At 31.8% G+C, this 25,016-nt stretch overlaps 1 long non-coding RNA gene across 1 annotated transcript; it reads right to left on the bottom strand.

Annotated features, from left to right (window-relative positions):
• Positions 1 to 3,400: 3,400 nt before the first annotated feature.
• Positions 3,401 to 12,738, bottom strand: LOC143079466 (uncharacterized). The gene is made up of 5 exons (XR_012979410.1): positions 12,436 to 12,738; positions 9,352 to 9,417; positions 6,454 to 6,540; positions 4,711 to 4,833; positions 3,401 to 4,224 (listed from the first exon to the last, which is right to left on the bottom strand). It is a non-coding gene; the product is annotated as an uncharacterized LOC143079466 (long non-coding RNA).
• Positions 12,739 to 25,016: the final 12,278 nt, after the last annotated feature.

Genomic DNA, 25,016 nt, shown 5'->3' with positions numbered 1-25,016 from the left:
TGTACCTAATCAATAACGCTAAACCAAAACCAAGAATGTTTTGAAAATCCAGGATGCATATAATACATAGAAACATACGAAGCTTTATGACCAACAGTTACATGAAAGTATTTAGCCAAATTCGTCATAGATCTACGTACTAGCCTCAGAAAGTTGAAACCTTAGATTCTTATTTTATCGACACATTTTACAAAACATGATGTAAACCATTTCAGTACTGAACCACTGACTACTGAGCTAATGAATCATTCTAGAAGGACTAACAGTCAACCAGCAGTAGTGGCAAAAATAAGTAAAAATTGGGAAGTCTTGTTCACAATAAAATTTGATCTACACTGGAATTACCATATGCTTTTTTTTCACACAAGGTCGACATATATGTTTACTAGCATTGAGTCGAAGTGTACTTAATTGATTACTCCGCGATTTTTGTTTTTAAATTTGGCAAATGAATTCTGCTTGCACAAATTCATCGGAAAATTAAATGAAACATAAGCGTAACCGTTTTCATTTTTGAGTTTAGAGCTGATACGGAAATAATACAAAGAAGACATAGGGGAAATCGACAGATATTTTTCATATAATCAAGAGTTTTTAATTTATTGGCCCACAGACTTAATAACAAAATTGATGACATATGATTAAAAAATGAACGACAAATCGATTGCTGAAAAGAAAGTTCTTAGCAACCGTGTTACTGTTCAAGGTATCTACGATAGAAGTTTGATTTTTAATCGGAAAAAAGGGAAAATATTCTGCGACGGTATTGATTTTTTTTTACAGTAACGTCGCCACAACTTTAACGCTATATAACGCAATCACACTGTACAATGTCGTAACACAATCGTTAGTGTGTATCTCCTATTTTGTTATAGACTGTGCCAGATCCTTATGGGTTTGCAAGGTCGTTCAACATCCCTTGTAGTAGAGTTTGGTAGTATTTCTGTAGATTTTATGAACATTGAATACAAGCAACTGGTTTTTAAATAATAATAATGAAAAAACAGTCTTTAAAATGCTATAAAAAGTAAGAGTCTGAACTCATTTCACCTCTCGTTTCACCAAATAGTAAATGACTTACTCTTCCTTACCCAGAAATGCTTAAATTGCAGTTAAAAGTGTCACATTATTTTCTTTTTTGTATAATTGTACATGAACCGCATACACAACGATTTACTAGTTCCTTTTAACATCTAAGAAATAATAATCTATGTTATATTTTTTCTGTAGGGCGATACTCGCAAATGTTAGTCTGTACTATTGAGAGAATACCAAAAAATAAGGCACTACTACAACATGTAAGTACTACTATATAAAATATTCTTTCAATACGCAAAATCACTACCGCGGGTTTCAAGTTTTCAAGTTTTTATTTTCTCGAGTACCCTAACTGGGGCATATGAACAATTACACAAAGACGACAATGTAAATAGTACACACACAAAAAAACCAACAAAGTAATGCATTGAACATTATAAACATTCATAAACATATTTTAATCTAAAAAGGTAATGCGTTGAAAGACAGGAAATTCCAAATGGACATATTGATGGTTGAAACAACATTAATTAACAACAGCCAGCCAATTTTACAAAATTTTGCAATTTTAAGAACAGCATACATAGTAACAGACAGAATTAAAAAACTCATAAAATTTGTCAGTATTATGGTAGGTAATAAGATTACAAGGTAATAATGATTTCATTTCAGCATTGTGCAATGTACAATCAAACAAGTAATGAGATTCATCCAATGGTTGGTTTTTACAAATGTCTCAAATTATGTCGTCACCAAAAGCGACCACTTTCAATAGGGAGTCAATGATTTAGACATTTGAAATAGCATAAGGCTTTCCTCAAATCATAGGTTAAATTAAGTTATAATATTAAACAACATGATTACATATTAAATCTGGTAGTTAAGACATTGGTGAGTTAAAAATAGTTGTATCCTAATTCCTCCGATATTGATCACATAATTTCTGTTTTACAAGTTTTTATAAACATATGCATTTCGGTACATTTTGTGCAATCCAATATCCAGAAAATCCACTATCATTCAATATACTTTCAATACATGTTGTCCACTTAGAATGGAAAAATCTTCCTTATGCATATTAAACAACATTTTGTATAGCATAGCAGATACCTTGTCTTGTTTATTACATATGGGCCTTTTCCACAAACATATCATTCTGGTCTATAAAAATATGTCAGTAGGATATCTGTCTAGTTCCCTTATAAATACAATTAGGAGTCGGTTTTTTTAACACGAAGTATAATTTTGTGAAATTGTAAAAACAAGGATTCAACTGCATCAATATTTCCATAACCCCATACTTCACATGCATTAGGAAGAATTGGAGAAACCATAGTAACAAACATTTTAAGTTGGATATCAATAAGCAAACCTAAGGATCTACATTTTCTCAACATGCAATACATTGCTTTTCTACCCTAACCTAACAATTTAATTATATTTTTGGAAAATGATCCATTTGACATGAAAATCATACCAAAAAGCAAAAAAGTTGATCTACAGCATTTAAAATTTTAAAATAGTAATCAAAATCTGTCCTGTCACCTTTGCCTTTATAAATTGGACAAATAATACAAATTGACCACAGGTCAGTGGGTTTTTTTTTTTCAGAATTAAAAACAAAGTTATATACTTTTTACATCTATATCAATCATTTTCTGACATACTGTTTTTCAAAAATTCATTTAATATCGAATCAGTACTACTTGATTTGTTAAAGTTCAATTGCTTTATTGCTTTGACAACCTCGGCTTCAGGAATGATAGAATTCAGTTCAACATTCAAATAAGTTACATCATTACAATCAATATCCCCATTAAAATCACCATCCTGATCATGTTGTACATAACCCAATTTCACAAAATGATCTCAAAAACGTTCAAGTAATATCTTCTTCAGTATGTTCATCGTTGTACTACTTGATTTGATGATTAATGACTAATAAGATTTAGCATTACTTTGACTAAGATTTTCTAACTTCTGAATTTGTTCTTTATTTTTACATTGAGAATTACAAAATTTGTATAAGCTTAATTACATCTTATCTAATCCAACACACAGTGATTGACCAATTTTATCCACAAAGGGAGGTACTCTTTAGTTATCAGATACAATATACATTACAGTATGTATGTAAACTGTACAATGAAGGGAGGCTTAAGCCGCTTTGCTTTGCTGATTTTAACATTTTAATTTGTTTAAATGTGAAAAAAGCTTAATGACGATAAACATCGGTAATGATTTTGTTCTATTTTTGCAGAATTACAGCCATATTGAGGTTATAAGAAAGTGTATTTTGTATTTTCTTTTCTTTTTCCTTAACTCCATGTAATGACGGTTATTCATTTAAGTCCAAATGCTTAAATAAATTTTAAAAAATCATTTAGTTGCTTGCCAACACAAGGAATTCAGGAATCATCTACTTAAGGGTGATCACGGGTATAAATCATTTTTTTTTTTCTAATATAGCTAGGATTTTGCTATTTTTTCTATAAATAAACTTTATCTTATACTTAATCGAAAAATTGAATAAAAATATGGGGTCACCGTTTATTTAAGCTCACAATTTGCCTAAGCAAGAAGCATGCTTTTTTGTTAGTTTTTTTTTCTGTTGACGTAATAGGAGAAAAAAAGGTAATATCGATATAAAAAAAGAAATAAATTACAGAAATCGCTTAAATTTTACCAGAGTTTAGTTGAAATACAGCTTATTCAAAAAAAATATGTCACCGATGAGTTAAAAAAGATATTTTAATTTTAATGCAAAAAAAATGGCACTTTTTCATCAAAGGGAGATAATAGGAAGCTTTTTCAATGATATAAACATTATAAAAGTCATCTGGGGCCAAAACGAATGATTTTTTTGTTTGATTTTTGTACCATATCATAGGTGGGTTGAAAAATGATCAGGGTGAGTCTCTATTCTTTATAGGGAGGGGGGCTGGTGTTGAAGACTTGTTGTTGAATATTCATCATGCCAGACTGGGCATTGACACCAGGTTGAATCTGTTCAGTAATTGGTTCATTCGTATTGATTATCTGGTACTGTTGTGCTCTTGGATACTGCACAACTGGATTGCCTGTGTGATCTGTTGACATCTGCAAAACGTTATCCATTACAACATTGGTTTGTGGTACATTTAAAATCGGTCCAGACTGTGAACTATTCACAAATAAAACTCTTTGCTGTAAAATAAAACAAAAATAAATCAAATTCAGTGCTAAAGGAAACTATGATACAAAAAACGTAAAATATCAGACAGTGAACTTTAGGTTTGAATATAAACAACGTAAGCAATAAAATGTGTCAAAAGATATTTTAACGATTTTGCAGTTTATCTTAAATAATTAGTTCAAATCGGTTGTATGATTTAAGGAAAACGGTGAAAATGTGGAGGGTTTGCAAGCGACGAACGCCATTTGATGAAATATTATACTCCCCCCTTGGACCATGTGAATTGAAAACACTTATCGTCATTTCAATAGTCTTTTTATTATGCAATGATACACAATTTGAGCACTGAAGTAATATATAAAAATGTAAATTAGTGAAAGCAACATTGATTTGACATAATAATGACTGCTTGTCTTTTTGTTTAGTGTATATTCGTTTGAAGTGTTATCTATTAAAAGAAAACTAATTCATCCATTTAGGAAACTGAAAGTTTATACCGTCTGACTTGATATTCTCCAGGTTGTGCAACAGCAACAGTATGAAGCAGAAATTATCGCCAATACAGCTTCAGCAAATGATAATGTAGCAATAGAAATAGAAAGCATACTATTGGACCTTCTCTGGAATATAATAATAAGAAAAGAAACACAATTGTATTAAAACTCATAATTGTCCAAAAATCTATTTAAAAATAATACTTATAGTAAGATAGTTATAATTTGTGAATATGTCTGGTCAAGATATACTAAGTATACTGAATACTGTTTAACGATGATAGTTTTTAATTTTCATATATCAATTCCCAGATTTATAGCCTTTAATTCAAGAAATTGTTTTTAGTACAACATTTTAATCTGTAAAACAAAACTGAGAAATAAAATTTACTTATAAAATGATGAAAAAGTATACAAAGTGCACGAAATTAAAGATAATATCATCTTTGAATGGCAATTAATTAACAAATGTTGTAAAACACATTAAGAATAGATAAAATGGCTTAAGAAATAAAGGATACCGGAATGGACAACTTCCATCCAGATCATCGTATACGTAGGCTTGTCATGCTTGGACCAGTATTGTTATGAAATACTGTCTATGTTAAAAACTTAGTTAAAAAGTAAAATTTGAACTTACTTCGAATTAAATTGGTTAATTTAATAACATTAACCGTTACCTGGATAATACTGTTGTTTTGAATAATCAATAATACTGCAGAAAATTTATCTTAGGAAATATCTAATACTAACAGTAATAATTGTCCTTTACTAGATTTTGGCATCTCAGTTTAATACAAAAAAAAAAAAAAAAATTCACGACAAAATAGACTATTTATCTTTCCCTATTTTTACTTTTCCTTTTTGACAATGACGTACCGTGGCTCCTCCTAACGTTGTGCAAATTTTCCAACTTGTTTGATTTGCTCATGTCTGTATGCATTAGATTTATTTAAAGTAAATCAAAATTACAAATTTCTTGATTATGTAAAGCAAAAATATCATCAAGGTAACGGTTAGTGTTTTTAATTGATCAATTAAATTTTATTTAGACGGACTGACTTAAGCCATGAAGTGTGTATCAAAACAATACAGGAACAATCTTGATATTAAAGGAGTGCAATTCATGCCCAAATGAATACCTACAACCTGTCGATAAACTTAATTGCCGAAACATACATTCATGAAACTGTTGTAAAAAATAAAATAAAAAAGGTATAATTCATCATTTCATTGCAGTTCTAGTGAGAAAATGTAGCAAATTTCTTATTTTTTTTATTACAGAAGAAGGCATTATATGAATTGACGCAAATAAATCTACGCCAAGATTTTTTTTCAAAGGACCCTTTAATTAAATAAGAGAACTTCTACTTGATAAAAATGTGTGGAGTGTAGTAACTGTTTACTGTATTGATTTGATTTTGATTTTTGGTGTTTTAACGCCACTTTAAAGCACCGTATTTAGGCTATTTCGTGGCGGCCAGTTTGTTTATTGGTTGAGGAAGCCGGAGTTTTTTTGTAATTAACAGACTTTCAAAAGAACATAATATATCCAAAACATCCAAAGAGTTTTAAGTTATTTTAGAAAATTATAATTCATACTCGAAAATTTCAAGCTAAACAATATTCATGTTACATCTATGAAAAAATCAAGTAAGTACAAGTAATTATTACTCAAATGACTATTATATGTGCCGTTATTGTATATGTTGATATGTAATATACCAGTTTTATATTTTAACTTACTAAGAATGCTCCGACCACTCCAAGGATAAACACTGTTAAGAAAAAGATCGATGCTCCTATAATACTGCAAACCATAAATCCTACTTTCTGAAGTATAAAAGTTGAAATAAATCTACAGCATTCTGGAAATAATAATTGCACTAAAAATATATTCAACCGCAAACATCCATATACGATATGGAATATATTCTAGAAAAGCCTGTGTCGCTCAACTAGATCTTTGCGCATGTTCAGCAAGGACCACTCTCCACCAGTGTAGACAGATATATAATGCATGGTCACTTTTTGTATTGATGATAATTTTTTGGCTATATAGAATTACCCTCTGGCTTTTCAAGATAATATTCAGAAATGCCGAAAAATATTAAATCAATTATCTTTTAAGAGCAATAATTCCTTTTAGGAGTCGTTTGACTGATTTATGGGAGTGGGTTTGGCGCCAGTAAATAGGTTTAACTCGCCAATTTATTTAACTGTCTGTCCATAGTCACGAACCTGTATTTCAGTGGTTGATATCTGATGCTGCATATCATAGATATAGGAAGATGTGGTATGAGTGCCAATCAGATATCTCTCCATCCATATAACTATTTATAAAAGAAAACCATTATATGTCAAGGTACGGCCTTCAACACGGAACCTTGGCTCACACCGAACAGCAAGCTATAAAGGGTCCCAAAAATTACTAGTGTAAAACCATTCAAAAGGGAAAAACAACGGTCTAATGCATGTCACACTTATTTTTGTCTTTGTTGTTTTGTACCTTAATCGTTGGTTTTCTTTTTCAATTATTTATTTATGTCGGGCCTTTAATAGCTTCCTATGCAGTAGAGGTTTAACTCATTGTTGAAGGTTTACCAACAGATTTACATCTGCGACATTTGGTTTCTTGTATATTATTGTCATTTTAACATTCCAAATCTTTTTATTTTGAATTGCGTATTAGTTTTGCCAGTTCAAGTTAATCTGTAACAAATACAGTGTTTAATTAGAATGATAAGGGAAAAAGAAAAAAAATTGTGAAAATCGTCATCAATGAACCATCAGATGATTTTACACATGTTAACTTTTTCATTGATTTTGCCAATTTGAACATTTTACATTTACCATAAAAGGTTAATAACTCCTCTCAGAAGAAGTCGTCTGATAGATTTGATGTAAACTACAGGAGATTCTACATATCACTTTGACAAAATCAGATATTCTATATCTGAAGCGATATTTAAAATAGAGAAAGAACTTGCATTTTACCCCTATATGCTATGTTAAGCCAAGTCAACAATGATGGTTGGCATTCGGGATTATCGGACACATGTTTCGTTACAGATGATATCCCAATGATGAGTGTGGCCCAGTTTGGTTAAATTCATCAAAGTCGTTTCAGATAAGACTATTTCTGCTATAATCAACCAACGACTACGTTATGAGAATAAGCTCACACAAATATTAAATGAAATATATAAAAGACAAATCTATTCCAAAATGTCATGGAATCCAGATTACAATACAAATAAGAAGCATTCTTTACCTAAATCTAAATTTCATAGTTATTGTTTTCTAAGAATAGCATCCTGAAATTTTACAAATGAGATTCATAAACACTGAAAAATACGTCGTGTTTTTTATTAGTCGTCATCGTTTGATATCTTGGAGAAGAACACACCTCCCGAAACAAATATAAAAAAGAAGATGATGTATGAAGCCAATGAGACAACTGTCCACAAGAGACCAAAATGACAAAGAAATTACCAACTATAGATAACCGTACGGCCTTCAACAATGAGCAAACCCCATGCCGCATAGTCAGCTATAAAAGGCCCCGACATGATAATAAAATTGAGAATGGAAATGGGGAACACAATTCAAACAAGACAACTAACGGCCTAATTTATTTACCAAAAAATAACGAAAAACAAATATGATACTCATAAACAAACGACAACCACTGAATTACAGGCTCCTACATCTTTTTTTGTACATACAGGATGTGGCGGAGTTAAACATGTTAGCAGGACCCCAACCATCCCCTTAACCTGGGACAGTGGTGTAACAGTACAAATATTAACACGAACTATAAAAATCTTATTTAGCTATTAGTAAGCAGAGGTGAAAAGGCGGCTGTTCAATGCTAGACGTTTTAGTCATAGAAGTTAAAAAATAAGTAAAGGTTCCGAGTCCTGACTGATGGGGAAGAAAAGGATTATATTAACCCCAACATTAATTGTTAGGTTGATTGTCTATGCTCTTTATAAAAAAAAACAGCCTCCTGATATTTCCGAATCTTAGAAAATCAAATGGACAAGGTATTATTTGCAGTTTTCACTTGACATGGGCAGACATATGGTTAATAAGTGTTTTTCGTTTCTGGTTTTTTATATAGATTAGACCGTTGGTTTCTACGTTTTAATGGTTTTACACAAGTATTTTTTTATGAGCCCTTTATAGCTTATTTACTTAGACCTATACTGGTTTACTTTTACAAATTGTGAAGGTAACACTTCCAGAAACGAAAACTATTTATTGAAATAGGACAGGGGATAAGGCGGCCTTCTTCGTTACCGGGGTACCGGTTTCAGCCCGGTGGGAGAAGAAGTAAAAAATCAAATATATTCTTACATTGTACATTGTTAGGTTGGTTTTCTAGGCATGCATATATACTGAAGAAATGAACTAAATACAAACAGAAAAACTTTGACTTTACATTTACAAAATGTATGTTACCTGAGTAGTAGAAAAAACAAATCTTTAAAGCTACCTTTTACACTTCGTCGCTGGCTTTTTTCTTTGATGTGTCTGTGTAACATAATTATATTTAATTTTTTGGTTGTAACTTTATAACATTACACTGTGGGAGTTTTCATTCAGTTTTTAGAATTAAACCAATTTTTCACAACATACCAGACATTTCCAACTGGATTCTCTTTTCTTCGACATACACATCGGTAGGAAACCAGTGAGAACAAACTACAATGATACAACATGAAAATTACATCTTTTAATGCTGGTCAAGTTCATTCTATTCAGTAGGAACTTAGAAAATTAGGGCGGGATACTTTTTAACGAAATCTTATAACTGGGGTATGCGTATCATTAGTACATATTAAGGAGTCAAATTTGTATTTTTATATTCTGTCTTTATGAGAATTGTTTTACTTTTTTGTAAAGCCTCCCGATCTGAAGAATCAATTCATATTCATAAAACTTTTAGTTTGTTATAGTGCTAAGCTATTACATCACTGCCTTAGTTCACCGGAGGGTTGCACACTTACTTACGCGTTCAACACCGGGATATATATGTTCGGGATGTACAAGTTTTTAGGGATGTCGGATCAGATTGGGGACGATAATTCGATGCCTCGTCTAATGAGAATGCCACGTTTCTTGCACGTTAAGAACCCTTGCAATAAAAGTTTGAGGGACCGTAATATGCCTGTTGCAAGACTAAATTTTTGCTCCTATCCAATGTAACCTTGTTTTCCAGTGGCAGCCCAAATTCACAATTCCTTCATTACGGACGGCCTCTATTTCAGGACCTATCTTTTGCATTTATTATTAATGTGTTCTCGTCCTGAACATTCATGACATATTTGCACTTTGACGGTAGGTAACCGACAATCAATCAATCAATCGGAAACAGGTATGTAGATAATTGTATGAATTTATTATAATTATCAATCAAGATAGATAATTAGTTCTAATGGGGTCGATTAAGACGTTTATGTTTTAAAGTGAAAAATTGGAAACTGCAAATTGTGAACAACTTCTCGGTTAATACATCGACAATAAATACATTTGAATATACAAAAAAGTAATATGTGTCATGTTACATTTACAAACAAGAACCACTGAACATCAGGTTCCTGACTTAGGACAGGTGCAAACAAATGCAGTGTCATTGCCATTGTTTTAATTAAATAAAAAATCCGCAACCCACCCCCTCCCAAAAGAAAAACAACAAACACTTGTTGGAGTAGGTAACTATAGTGCGCGTAAAATTACTTAACAATTTGACTTGAGTGTAATACACCGGATATAATATGTTTACGCGGATGTATGTTACATGATAAGCATTGTTAGGATAAGGAAGGGAAATGTTATTATATTAACAATTAAATACAAGTTGATTTTGAGTATGTTATGAAATAATATTTATTTACCTTTTACCTTCATCTTAAAATTGGTCATTTTATAGAATGTATTTTGTATATACACACAAATTATGTCTGGGGTATATATTGATTTATTGTTGTTTGCTTAATGGGAAGAAAAATATTTTGCATATTCAAAACAAAAACAGCTCTTAAACAATATTTCAAAAAGTAGCCGACTTGCATGAAAGTTAAAGATATACCTTCGCAACATGCCAAAGATTGTCTACTTAAAGAGCTGAAGCAAATTTTTTATCGGGTTGAGAGCATCACTCCCTCCTTACACTAAGCATCAAATAAAACGTCCTCATTCCGATCGGACGTTACAGTTTTTTTAACACTCCTTTTTGCTTGGGCTCACTATCAGATTTTTGGAGACCAGGAATGACAATATTTTTATACTGTTGTCAACCTTTGAGGATGAGGGTATAGAAATATTGTTATACGAATGTTTACCCTTTATATTAAATAAATGAACGTTTTTAAACATATTGTTGGGTTTTAAAATGAGTCGTTCGGTTACTGGTCGCATTGACGTTGGCCTACACACTGTATCTTCTCAAATGGATATACGTATTTTACAAATCCATTCCTATACCACATTCCATACTAATGGTATGTCAAATGGTTTGGTTGACGAATCTGTATTAGGATTCAAACACGTCTCATTTACACATGCAGAAATCCTACTATATAGATAATAACTCAAAAATACCAAGCTTATAATTTGCTACGTCAACTGCGTGTCTGGTCTTTATAATACGTTAGTGGCGCTCATATCAAAACAGTTAGAAGGCCAAAAAAAAAAAACGAAATAAAAATTTTGAAAATCATCTAGAATTCAAGAATATATAAACATCTTGTAAAATTCTGATTCCTTGTCCGGATGTGTTTTATACTTTATGTTCTTTTTTGGTTTGATCAGCTCTGCAACGTTTGTTTGAAATGAAGTCTTTAGTAAAATCGAGAACTATTAGTTACATAGTGTGCTAGTGACCTAATACGGTATATATGGGGTAAGTAAATTCCATATGGGGTGAGAGCGAAGCTCGAATCCCCATATGGAATTTACTGACCCCATATATACCGTATTACGTCACTAGCACACTATGTAACGAATTTATCTTACCGACTATCTTAACGTGTAAAATTTAGACTAGTGACCTATCAAAATGAGCAAGTCTTCAATACAGTTACCATTAACATGATTAAGAAACTACTTCCTTTGATCCTACAAAAACAGATGCCAACAATGACAACTTGTTAGATTTAAATGTGTTTTGTGAATTTATTTCACTTTATCATCACTTTCTTCATCTGTTGAAACCTTTAAGATTTTTTCTCAGTACTGTTTTGTTTTTCTAAAGGGACGTAACACCACTACTAACCGTGTATGAAATAAACCCCGCCTCCTTATTACCTTATATGGAATAGAAAGGGACGTAACTCCACTACTAACCGTGTATGAAATAAGCCCCGCCTCCCAACTAACCTTATATTAAATATACACGGTTTCCACTAGGACGCTTTTAACCAATCATATTCCTAGAAATGTATAGGAGGTAAGATAAAGTTAAGTACTGTCGAAATAACGTCGAGTATTATTAAATAAAATATGTGTTCGACTTTACTGGTCGAGCACAAAATATAGTCATTTCAGACTCTGAGTTGTTTGTAATTTCTTCTAAATACATTTAGTGTTGCTAAATGTCATTTGAACACCGGTAAACAACTGTTGCCTTTTTAACTGTAATGAAACGTGTACAAAACAAAACAGTCAGAGTGAGTATAAAGAAATTTGTTTTCAATTATTCAACAAACAATACCCACTTACCCATCCAGAACATATCAAACATGATAAGTCAAAACTGAATAGTAGACGACTATCTCTGTCTAAATAGCACCTGCTGTAATATGACGATTCCAGCTTGTGCATACCAACAGTATCCAATGCGACTCCAATCAAGCTGAGAATGCATATCAGAACACCTAACCCAATTTGTATTCCACCAAACACCTTGAATGTCCTGACTGGAAATACATCGTGATTTCTATTTTCTGTATACGATGGTTGAATTGTTGTTTCTTCAATCATCAATGGAGCTATGCCAGGGTTATTTACAGATGTTGACATGCTGAAATATTCGAAACCATTTTGTTTACAGCTAATTAAGTACCGAACGTTCAACCAAATGTAAAAAAAAATACCATGTTATATAATAAACAAACACTCGATATATATTCCTTCAGATACTTTATTTATTACCGTTTTCATAACAGTTTTGGTATTTTAATCCACTAAGTCATGCTTTACTTTTCTACATTGATTAGAGGTATAGGGGAAGGGTTGAGATCTCACAAACATGTTTAACCCCGCCGCATTTTTGCGCCTGTCCCAAGTCAGGAGCCTCTGACCTTTGTTAGTCTTGTATTATTTTAATTTTAGTTTCTTGTGTACAATTTGGAAATTAGTATGGCGTTCATTATCACTGGACTAGTATATATTTGTTTAGGGGCCAGCTGAAGGACGCCTCCGGGTGTGGGAATTTCTCGCTACATTGAAGACCTGTTGGTGACCCTCTGCTGTTGTTTTTTATTTGGTCGGGTTGTTGTCTCTTTGACACATTCCCCATTTCCATTCTCAATTTTATTTCATATGTTTTTACAAATATGTTGTACCAAGTCAAAAATATTACAGTGATTTTCCATTCGTTAGTGGACGTCCATTAACACTGAACTAGTACGCAATTTTATTTAGGGGCCAGCTGAGAACCCACTCCCGATGCGGAATGTTCTCGTTGAAGACCTATTGGTGACTTCGGTTGTTGTCTGCTGTGTATTCGGGTTGTTCTCCCTTAGACATATTCCCCTTTTCCATTCCTAATTTATATTCTTGCAAAAAAAGATTTTGTAAATTGAATAAACAATCTTGAATGTCATCCAATTTATGTATTACACAGCAAAAGTAAATGTACTATGAGGTGCAAAAGTTTCATATCTGCATCCGATTTCACCTGGATAAAGCTAGTTTGTCTATCAAAATATTGCGTTAAATCTTTTCTATTCAGCATTTTGAAGATGTTTTTTTTTTTTTTTTTATATATATTTACAAACTTATAAGGCAATTTATTATTTTGAATTTTTGTTTTCTTAATTTGACTCCGAAGTTTTATTTTTTCGACATGTTATCTTCTCTGTGGTAGGGCACCCTGGTACTAAATCAAGTAAGAGCGACTTAAAGAAGTCAAACCAAGCTACATGTACGATCCGTACAATTTATGGATTGAATTAACTGTTTTATCATGTTTATGTTTTCTATACACGGCAAACTCCTTGGAAAAAATGTAAAATTTCCATCCAGCATGCACCGATTGAATGTTTAATTTTACTTCTTTTGTTGCTCCTACTTGATCATGTACCAGGATATCTTATGTATATGTACATGTAAATATATATAAAATGACGTCCTCTCTTTTCTTGTTATCCCTCCAACGATAACTGATTAAAAAATCAAACTTATTGAGTATACCTAATATATATATAAAGTGCCTACGCATATCAACTTAACAAATTGAGAGTAGATTTGTATGATTCTTTATTTCTTCCCCGACCGGGGCTGGAACCTGTACTTTTCAATTCTTACTTTTACACCACATAGCATTTCGAAGACGCCTCATCCCCTCTCTAACTATAGCTGATAAAAAAAAATCAGCTTTCGTTTCGGAAGGTGTTACCTTCGTGGGTCATCTAATTACACCACACAAAAGAACGATCATTTGTATTCATCTCTTCAGTATACCAACATCATGCTTTTCTATTTTAGCAGCATACAAACCCTTTGAATTAATAATGATATATGTCTGTCTATGTGTAGTGAAAACTGTAGATTAGAATATATATATATACCATATATTTCATTTATAATGCTTTTAGTACAACTATGATAACATTTACAAACCTTTCACTCTAGATCTGTTTCAGCTATTTAGAATGATGAAAAGGGTGAAGGAGATACAAACTTGTTTACATCCTTTGATCGATAAATGACGCACACAAAATTTATGGATAATAAAAAAGGGCAATTTATCTATACATACAAGTGATAGATAATTACAATAATATACATTAAACAAATTCCTAAAACTGATGACAATTTGTTGGTCGACGTCAGACAATTTGACATTAATTGAACTGCTCGCTTGCTTACCACAAGTTAAATGATTGTGTACTTAGTAAAAAATATATATGAGGCGCCTGTTTACTATTTTTCCTTAATTTCTTATAGAAAAAAAATGTTTCATTCTTTTTTATATCAGAAAATAAATAAAAAGTAAAACGGCATCTCTTAAATATACTGGTCAATCCAAATAGGGTCAAAACAATTAAACACTTTAGACGATATAAGATGGTTCCAGTTTACGCTTCGACCTCTCACTATTAAAAGATACCAATATTAATGATTCACGAATAACACTCATCTTTTGATCAAATTTATATTTAATAAGTTCGTTTGGTACACCCACGATTTATCACACTTTTCTTAACTTTTTATGTAACGTTTTAGGTGTCACGGTAGTATTAGCTGGCCCATAAGGGATAATGATAGCCTTTTTCGAATTTTCACAACTTTCTAACACTGAAAAAATTCTACATTCACAGTTAACTGATGTTCTTTCATTTTATTATTCAGAAATCAATTTGAATGTGTATCATGGCCGTTTACTTTTATTGCTATTTGTTTTAAAACCTAAGGCCACTAGTGCGTTTGGGTCTTGTATTATGCAGTGAATACACAATTTAAAAAAAATCCCAAAAATTCATTTTCATCTGTTTGTAAAATTATTTCACATTTTTCTGCACCTGATTAATCCCGCAGTTTGGGAAAGTGTGTTCAGTTAATACTGTTTTTTTTTTTGTCCAATCACACTGTTCAGATGCATTGACTTAGGTAGGGTACACAAAAGAGCAATCTAAATTCTCGAATGCAAATACTACAGTGCCACCTTAACCAAGACATCACAAACTTGAAATCAGTCATCTGTAACAATAACATCTCCATGCCTTATATATCATGACTTTTTTTTTGTACTGTAGTACGACGCTAGATAAAAACTGACGAGGAAAGGTAACACACGACCACCGAAAGCTGTATTATTGTGAAGCCGAAATGGTCGTGTGGTCTAGCGGGAAGACTACAGTGCAGGCGATTTGGTGTCACGATATCTCAGTAGCATGGGTTCGAATCCCAGCGAGGGAAGAACAAAAAATTTGCGAAAGCAAATTTACAGATCTAACATTGTTGTGTGGATTTTTAGACGAGTTGTATATACATAATGTACACAGCCATGTATCACCATCATTGCTGGTGATTCGATTGATAAATCTGTTGTAGAGTTGTCACGGACTCAGACGTACTTATAAATATCATTATTTTCTGTGACTGTATCTTGCATTAATTTGTATGATCCTTTACTATAGATAATTGAGCTGATCTGTAACAATAACATCTCCATGCCTTATATATCATGTACTGTAGTACGACGCTAGATTAAAACTGACAAGGAAAGGTAACACACGACCACCGATAGCTTTATTATTGTGAAGACGAGGTGGTCGTGTGGTCTAGCGGGATGACTACAGTGTGGGCGTTATGTGTCACGATATCTCAGTAGCATGGGTTGGAATCCCAGCGAAGAAAGAACACAAAATTTGCGAAAGCAAATTTACAGATCTAACATTGTTGTGTTGATTTTTAGACGAGTTGTATATACATAATGTACACAGCCATGTATCACCATCATTGCTGGTGATTCGATTGATAAATCTGTTGTAGAGTTGTCACTGACTCAGACGTATTTATAAATATCATTATTTTCTGTGACTGTATCTTGCATTAATTTGTAGGATCCTTCACTATAGATAATTGAGCTGATCTGTAACAATAACATCTCCATGCCTTATATATCATGTACTGTAGTACGACGCTAGATTAAAACTGACGAGGAAAGTTAACACACGACCACCGAAAGCTTTATTATTGTGAAGCCGAGGTGGTCGTGTGGTCTAGCGGGACGACTACAGTGCAGGCGATTTGGTGTCACGATATCTCAGTAGCATGGGTTCGAATCCCAGCGAGGGAAGAACAAAAAAATTGCGAAAGCAAATTTACAGATCTAACATTGTTGTGTTGATGTTTAGACGAGTTGTATATATATTCAATCTATCTAGGTGTGGATCAGTTTGTAAATAAACTGATGCAGTTACTATATTAAATTATATAAGTGTCTAAGAATGTAACTTTAACACACTAATGAGTGTTATTAAATTAGTTGTTATATTTTATATATTATTCACGCAATATTTCTATAAACAAATTAGCTTCATCGGGCGTGTGCATCTATCTAGGTGAAATCGGATGCATGACAAAATATATTTGTAGCTTGACGGCTAAACAAAATTTGTGTAAAAGTTTAACATATTGATTGATGGGGTATATAAAACATATTTTTGCCGTTTATTGTACATAACAATTTTTAAATCTAAACAAATAGTTGTTTTAGTTAAATAGAATGAAATTCATGATTTATTCCTTAGGTTTTGGGTAGAACAGTTCTAATATATATATAAACAAGTCTAAATTGAAAAATACGTTCAAACCTATGATTGCGTTGGATAAAAACCGCAATTTTTATACGTGTGCATGTAAAAAAAAATCGTTGTAGAAGGGTCTAAATACAGCACAAACAAAATTTTCCAAAAGACCAAAAAAGTGAAAAAGTATATTTAAACAAAACGCATTTGACTAACAGGTCGAACAACTGATGTTCTTTAACCCTGCTGACTGCCAGTATATATATATATATATATATATAACATTTGTTAATTGATAAGCACCATTATTACTTACAATAACTAAACCTACTACTCCAAGACTGAACATAGTTGGAACAAAAACTGATGCCCCTATTATGCTGCACACCATAAATGCAGTTCTCTGAGAAAAATTATAAAAAAAAACATGTAACTATACGTTGTACGAGGTTCATCAAATAAAATTGTATTTATTAGATTAAGTTGATTTTTTTTGAATTGTTAAGTTTCCCTCGTTTCTCTAACAAACTAAACCTATATCGAAATATCGAAAACACAATTAGGAATTGACACGGGTGCATTGCATTTGCGCCAGTTGTTACATAATTCAATCTTTCATTTGCGCATGAAAAAAGCTAAATCTGCATCATCTTACAGGTAACATATAACAGAAAAGTTTAACACATTCATTACTAATAAAAAAATATTAACACTGGGTAAGTAATTTTATACTCAGTTTGAATCAGTTGCAATACAAAACTGAGATTCAACTAAATTGCAAAATTATTTAAAGTTCCCATGGTTTAGGCGTCAAGATGATCATTGCCAGTTATGAGAAAAACAGGATGTAAGTCTATTTTACATAATTAAAAAAGCTTTTTTTTTTATTTAGAACGTACATGTGTCAGTCATTGTGTATCGTGCTTTTGTTATGATTACGATATCTGCTATCTGTGGATTATGGAATCAAAAACTCTGAAAATTATTATCAAAAGTGCCTTTTAAATAACACTTATTTTTATACTATTTACCTGTATTTACCTGTATTAATGGCCCAAATGAAATGTTTAATTTTTGAGCAAATGAAATATAGTTTGTGGCTCAAATGAAACATTATTTTGGCGCAAATGAAATGCAAATTGGCGCTAAAAACAACGCACCAAGTGACATAGCTGTAGACGATTCCAAAAAAAATATTAATTGCTGATTTAACTTAATTGTTATACCTATCAACTATATCTGAAATTTTTTTTCTTTTTAAAAGATAATAAATTATAAGTCTTTCTTATCTAAAAAGCCTATCAGTCTTTTCCAGGTTGCTATCCTTTTCCTTGTCATGCACATAGGCAGCAAACCAGTAACAACATACTATAGTTACAAAAATTGTTAGATACAAATAGATGTTTTTGGTATGTATTTTGTATAAAAGGTTATTTTTACGCATTATGCGTACAGTAAGAGGTATATTTCAAAAATAAGTGTATCCAAAGCAAGAAAAAATTTAACAAAAAAACTAAAAAAAATTATTAATAAAAGGTCTGAAAGTCATTTTGATGTAAAAATATTGTTTGTCCCATCGCAAATTATACTCCACGTCCACTTATATTTGTAGTATTTGTATTTTTATCCATATGATGAGTTCAGCCTTTTTCAACTGATTTGCATAGTCCGTTCCGTTAGTTTACCCGTTTGAATTGTTTTACATAAACATTCGGGGCCTTTTATAGCTGACTATGTGGTATGGACTTTGCTCATTGTTAAAAGCCGAAGGATGACCTATTGCTGTTAATTTCTGTGTCATTTGGTCTCTTGTGTAGAGTTGTCTCATTTGCAATCATACCACATCTTCTTTTTTATATACACAACAATTCGCACAGTATAACTCAGTTTAAAAGAAGTCCTATTCCGATGTCAGAATATGAACATAAGAAGCTAAATATCAAGGATGCTTGAATTTACTACTAGCAGTTACAGAAATGCAAGCTCCAGACCTTTATTAATCTGATTGAACGATTATGTTTTCCTCATATGTTGGATTTATTACCAATGACACGATCCAGTAAACTTCAGCAGCATAGTCGAAAGTTCATTAGCTTGTGATTAATAATAGGTGAATTTAATATCCTTTATTGATCCGTAATAACTATAAAAAAAACGTTCTAATTCAGTATATATGCCTCCATTTGGTTCATTAGTACAAAAACATTAGAACTACAAGTAATCAAAACGCATAAATGCAATTTCACAGCCAAGCATCTTAGATATTATGAAGTAATTTCTCTCTCTCTCTCTCTCTCTCTCTCTCTCTCTCTCTCTCTCTCTCTCTCTCTCTCTCTCTCTCTCTCTCTCTCTCTCTCTCTCTTTCTCTCTCTCTCTCTCTCTACACTCTAGAGAGAGAAAAAAATGAAAAAATTCCCTGCTTTGTTTATCTTGCATTGCTGACCATTTAGTCTGTTAAGTTTCTCTCTATATTCTTTAGTTTTTTTGCTCAAAACAAAAATGAAAGTAAAAAATATTCTCAGTATAGGGCATTCACTCCTATAAATAGTGAAAGTGTACTACCTATATCAGCGAAATTTGACTTGATAGTTGAGCTTGCCTTGCTGATGATTTTTGTGATTAAAAGTGTCTATTTACAACGTATCTATTAGGAGTTTTAACATATATAAGGTGAAAACCCCAAAATAGGTAAAATTCGTCATTGAATGATTTGAAGGAGACGAGGGATTCACTAGTCATTGCTTTTGACATGTTATTAAAAAAAACCATTTGTTTAATTTAAACAACATAGTTGTTACAATTTTTGTTTGTGCTAATTAGATAAATATTCTTTATCTTTTATCATACTGCCCTAAGTAAAGAATAGGTTATTGAAAAACAAACATACTTGAATTGGTCTCCTACCAGTCAATTCAAAGGTGACAATTGTCACAATATTAACAAAAGTATATTATTCGAAGTTAAAGAAAAGTATAACAAAACCAAAACAGTCATTATTATCAAATAAAAATCTTTCATTGTGAATATATGTATAATTCTTTAAATTTGACCTACAAGGACTTTCAATTCCTTTTGTTAAGTAAGTTAATGAATCAATTAAACCTTAACTAATATTACATGTACCATGAATTATTTACGATAATATTATATGTTACAATGTACATAAAACTTATTTTGTTCACTTCTTTTCTAAACTATCAAACTCAGAGTCTTTATTGTCTTCAATAAACTCAAATAAAAATGATAAATCAATCATAATAATGATAATCCTCCCTATCATGATAGTTGTCAAAAAGTTCGAAGTTGTCTTTATATGTCCAGATATAACACCTGTACAACTTAAAAATGTTCACACAATTCTATGATATCTTTTCATTGTAATCAGAATGTAATCTGAAAGAAATCAGGACTACAATTCATTTTGAAAAGTAACTGATAAAATTTTATTACGTTTTTATCAGATTTTGGGTGATTAAACATGATTAAAGGTTACAATGATTACTTTGTGTATACATTCGTTTGTTTTTGGTAGTAAATAAGAACAGTGTTGACTGCTGTACCCCTATTTTTTACATTCATACATTTTGTGTCTCTTCGTTTTGCTCACACATCGTTGTCAATATAATTGAATTGTATGCGACTGTCGTACGAGTGAGAGGTTAAGCTACCTATAAAACCAGATTTAATACCATTTTCTAGATGAGAAAATGTCTGTGTCAAGTTAGGAGTATGATGATTGTTATTCAATTGTTTAATGTGTATGAGCTTTTGATTTTGCCTTTTGATTAGGGACTTTCCGTTTTGAATTTTCCTCAGAGCTCAGTTTTTTTTTGTTTTTTTTTACTTTTTTTAAATATTATTTATATTTCTTTTGATTTTTTCAATAAAAATTAAACTCAGGGAACTTAATTGTCCTCAATAATCTCAAATAAATCTAATGAATCAAACATTATAATACTACTCCTTATCTTGAGATATGTCAACAAGTTTGAAATTGTCTTTGTATGTCCAGACATATCACTTTTACAACTTGAAAATGTTCACACAATTTTATATAGTGTTTTTCATTGTAATCAGACAGTAATTGAATAAATTTAATTACATGTAATCAGATTTTTGTCTGAATATAGATAACAATATTTACTTGAAAAATGGTAATCGATTACAGTTGATTAATGATTACAAATACAATAACCTCAATTCTGCCCAATAATGTTTATGACGAAGTTTAATTGAATTTAGTCACGAATTTTCAGATAAGAAGATTTTTGTAAAAGGTAACGGACGATAGCGAATGACGACGACGAACGACAAACACCAAGTGATGAGAATAGCTCTTTTGTCTAGTTGGGCTTAAAATAACCTGAAAGTAATATGCAATAAGTAGATATAGTATGATTTACAATAAGGCAACTGACCATTCGAGATCAAATGACGCAGATGAAAGCATTTTCATGTAGCCGTACTTTTTTGTCATTTTAGTCAATTAATGAATTGTCTGTCTTTGGGTTTTTTTTATAAGCGGCTTCAAACAAAATTACAATTGAAAGCTGAAACACATATCAATTTCGATAATTTAGTTACTCTGTGTCAATTCTTAAAACTGAAAACTCCTATGTAGATTGCTTTACTTACTGTAGTATATAGATTCAAACATCTTTTTAGCCTTTTATTTGCTCATTTGAAAAGACGTGAGGCAATCGTTTTAGGAAGTAATATAACTTTACTCTGATTAAGTTGACCAAACTATGACAAAATCACCATACCAAAAGATCCTCGATATGACGACCTTACTACCCGTGTAATATCTATGGCAACTATAGAATGATGTTAATCATCGGTACACAATTGTGTAATTTCGACAGAGTTTTTCTATAGAAATTTTATAAAATTATGCACTTACCCATCCAGAGCATATAATACAAGTAATATCAAATGCTAAAAGTGCATGACCATCATCACCTGGTCTACACATCCAAAACTCATGTAAATTTTTGCTGAGACAGTCGTCGTATTTGTTCTTTGCAATTACATCCAAAATCACTCCAATTAAACTGAGAATCCCAAGAAGAACACCAAAACCTATCTGTATACCACCAAACACCTTGAGTGTCCTTACTGGAAATTCTTGTTGCTGTCGTTCGACTGGTGGAACTTGTTGGCCTCCCATTCCTTGTGGGATATATTGAGATGACATAGGAATACTTGCAGACGTTGCTGACATTCTGAAACTAAAAATAAATCATATAATATATTTGAAACATGTCGGTATATTTTTAATAATAAAAGTATCTGAGGAAAGGTATTTAGTGAATGTATTGACAGGTGTAAATCAATGAATGCATAGTTTTTATTGGTCGTAAGAGACTTGTAAATTTGTAAGTATGCAACAAGTTTATGACATTATGCCAGTTAACATATGCTTTGAAATGATCTGTCCTCAATGCGGTTTGTCATTAAAGCGGTACGTTGATGTTTGTAACTCTTTGTTATTCTGATGTAGATTTAAACACATTTTGAAATTGTTCGAAAATCTTAAAGTTCTAAGTTGAATTCGACTACAAGTACACATACAAGAATTATATAATTTTAATACATTTAAAACTTGGTACATAGAAAGCATATATTTTTGGAATCTGTAAGAGGAAATTGTTCAATTGTCCCCAGTATTTAAATTAGGCAGATCATTTGCTACCTTCGGTTAAGAATATATCAATTTCGGTCTCAAAACACAGCATTTTTCCCACATATTTCCCAAAATTTATGGTTTTTATATTCTATTTCTTGAAATGAGAGAGATTATATCAATTCAACTGTTCCGGTATATATATATTCTTGGCCTTCAAATATTTGTCTTTGAACGTTCCTGATGAAGGTAGGTGAATAAAAGCGCGTCCAACAAATGCAATTTATTATGTGGTGTTTTCATTTATTATTTTTTTCGCTTGTGAGAAGGTCATGTACAAAAATATACGGTTGAAAAGGTCAAAATCTAGAATTTCAAATTTGCATTTGACCTTGGCATCAATAACCCCGAGGTCATCACCAGCCCAGTAGTCAGCATTTCGGTGTTGAGATGAATATCAATTATATGGTAATTTTTATAAATTTTCTGCAACAAAGCTTTGAATTTTCGAAAAACTAAGGATTTTCTTATCCCAGGAATAGATTACCTTAGCATTATTTGGCACAACTTTTTGGAATTTCGGATCCTCAATGCTCTTCAACTTTGTACTTGTTTTGCTTTATAACTTTTTTGCTCTGAGCATTATGATGAGTCTTATGTAGACGAAACGCGCGTTTGGCGTATTAAATTATAATCTTGGTACCTTTGATAACTATTACACCACTGGGTCGATGCCACTGCTGGTGGACGTTTCGTCCCCGAGGGTATTACCCGCCCAGTAGTCATCAATTCGGTGTTGAAATGAATAACATTCATATGATTATTTTATAAATTTTCTGTAACAAAACTTTGAATTTTCGAAAAACTAAGGATTTTCTTATTCTTGGAATAGATTACCTTAGCCGTATTTGGAATTTTGGGTCTTCAATGCTCTTCAACTTTGTACTTGTTAGGCTTTATAACTTTTTGATCTGAGCGTCACTAATGAGTCTCATGAGTCTTATGTAGACGAAACGCGCGTCTGGCGTACTAAATTATAATCCTGGTACCTTTGATAACTATTTTAGTTCTTAAACGGAGGATCTCCAATTATACCCTATCTCTCTAATATACATCGGTTTTGAGTTGTTATATCTCCATACATTTTCGAGGGTAGAAACTGTTGTTCAAATAAACGATAGTCTTTCGATAACAAATGTCAAGTAACCACATGTCGCTGCGAAACATTGCTTAACTATTTTTGTCCTTATGTGAAGCGGTTTGTTGTAAGTAACATGAAAATATTCAAACGTCAAAACGTAGACAATTACCTTGACATTGACCTCAAATTTGATTTAGTGAACCCAAAATATCATATCAAAATATCTCGCAATGTATCATAAAACAATGAATGAAAACATGTTATACAGTATTCTATTTTCTTATAACCCTTTCTCTAAAGCAATGAAATAAGAAAATTTTACCAACCTTTTCTTACTGTGTAAACGTTGTAACTTATTTCATGAAAATCAGAACTGTCAACAAATCAATATCTGTTGTCAAATAAAAAAACTTCCTTAACCAACCAATGACGTAGAACTGCCAGGATTTAATTTAAGATAGATTTTTAATTTCAATAAAGTCAAAATAACTTATGTTTAGTAAACAATCTATTTTTTCAATCTCAATTAAAGAACTCATTTGCATAAGATTATTAAGAGGTTGTGTTTCTATAGGTCAATATCGACTATACAATTCCAATAGGAACTCCTTTTCGGCTAAAACTGAACCACTTTTACTATGAAGTTTTGAAAAAAAGTCATGTTCTAGAATGGAAAGTTCATGCGCTACTTTTGTTTCCAAAGGTCATAATATAGGGCTCTGTGGCATATTTCCAACGTTTACCTGATAACTTCAAAAATAAAGCTACACCTGTTATTCCTTATACTTACACCAGTCTATCACATCCAAGATTTTTCACCACTAGAGGGTTTTAGAGGCCTTCAACCTCAAAAATGTGAAATCCAAGCCTCCGTATTGCTCGTATGCATCGTCACAGTACAATTATAGTCCAGCTGGTCATGTTATTACTGGTTACCTTGGCATCGTTACCAATAAACAACTACGAGAGTTGTTAGCCTAGGTTCCAATATATAGAATTCCCCAGTCAATCAACTGGAAAAGAACTTTAAGTTACTGATGGATGCAGTTGAGGAATA

The sequence above is a fragment of the Mytilus galloprovincialis genome, chromosome 6 (genome assembly GCF_965363235.1).
Source record: "Mytilus galloprovincialis chromosome 6, xbMytGall1.hap1.1, whole genome shotgun sequence".
NCBI lineage: Eukaryota > Metazoa > Mollusca > Bivalvia > Mytilida > Mytilidae > Mytilus > Mytilus galloprovincialis.
Note: the sequence above shows the minus strand (reverse complement) of the source record. Positions and strands in the feature narration are given on the sequence as shown.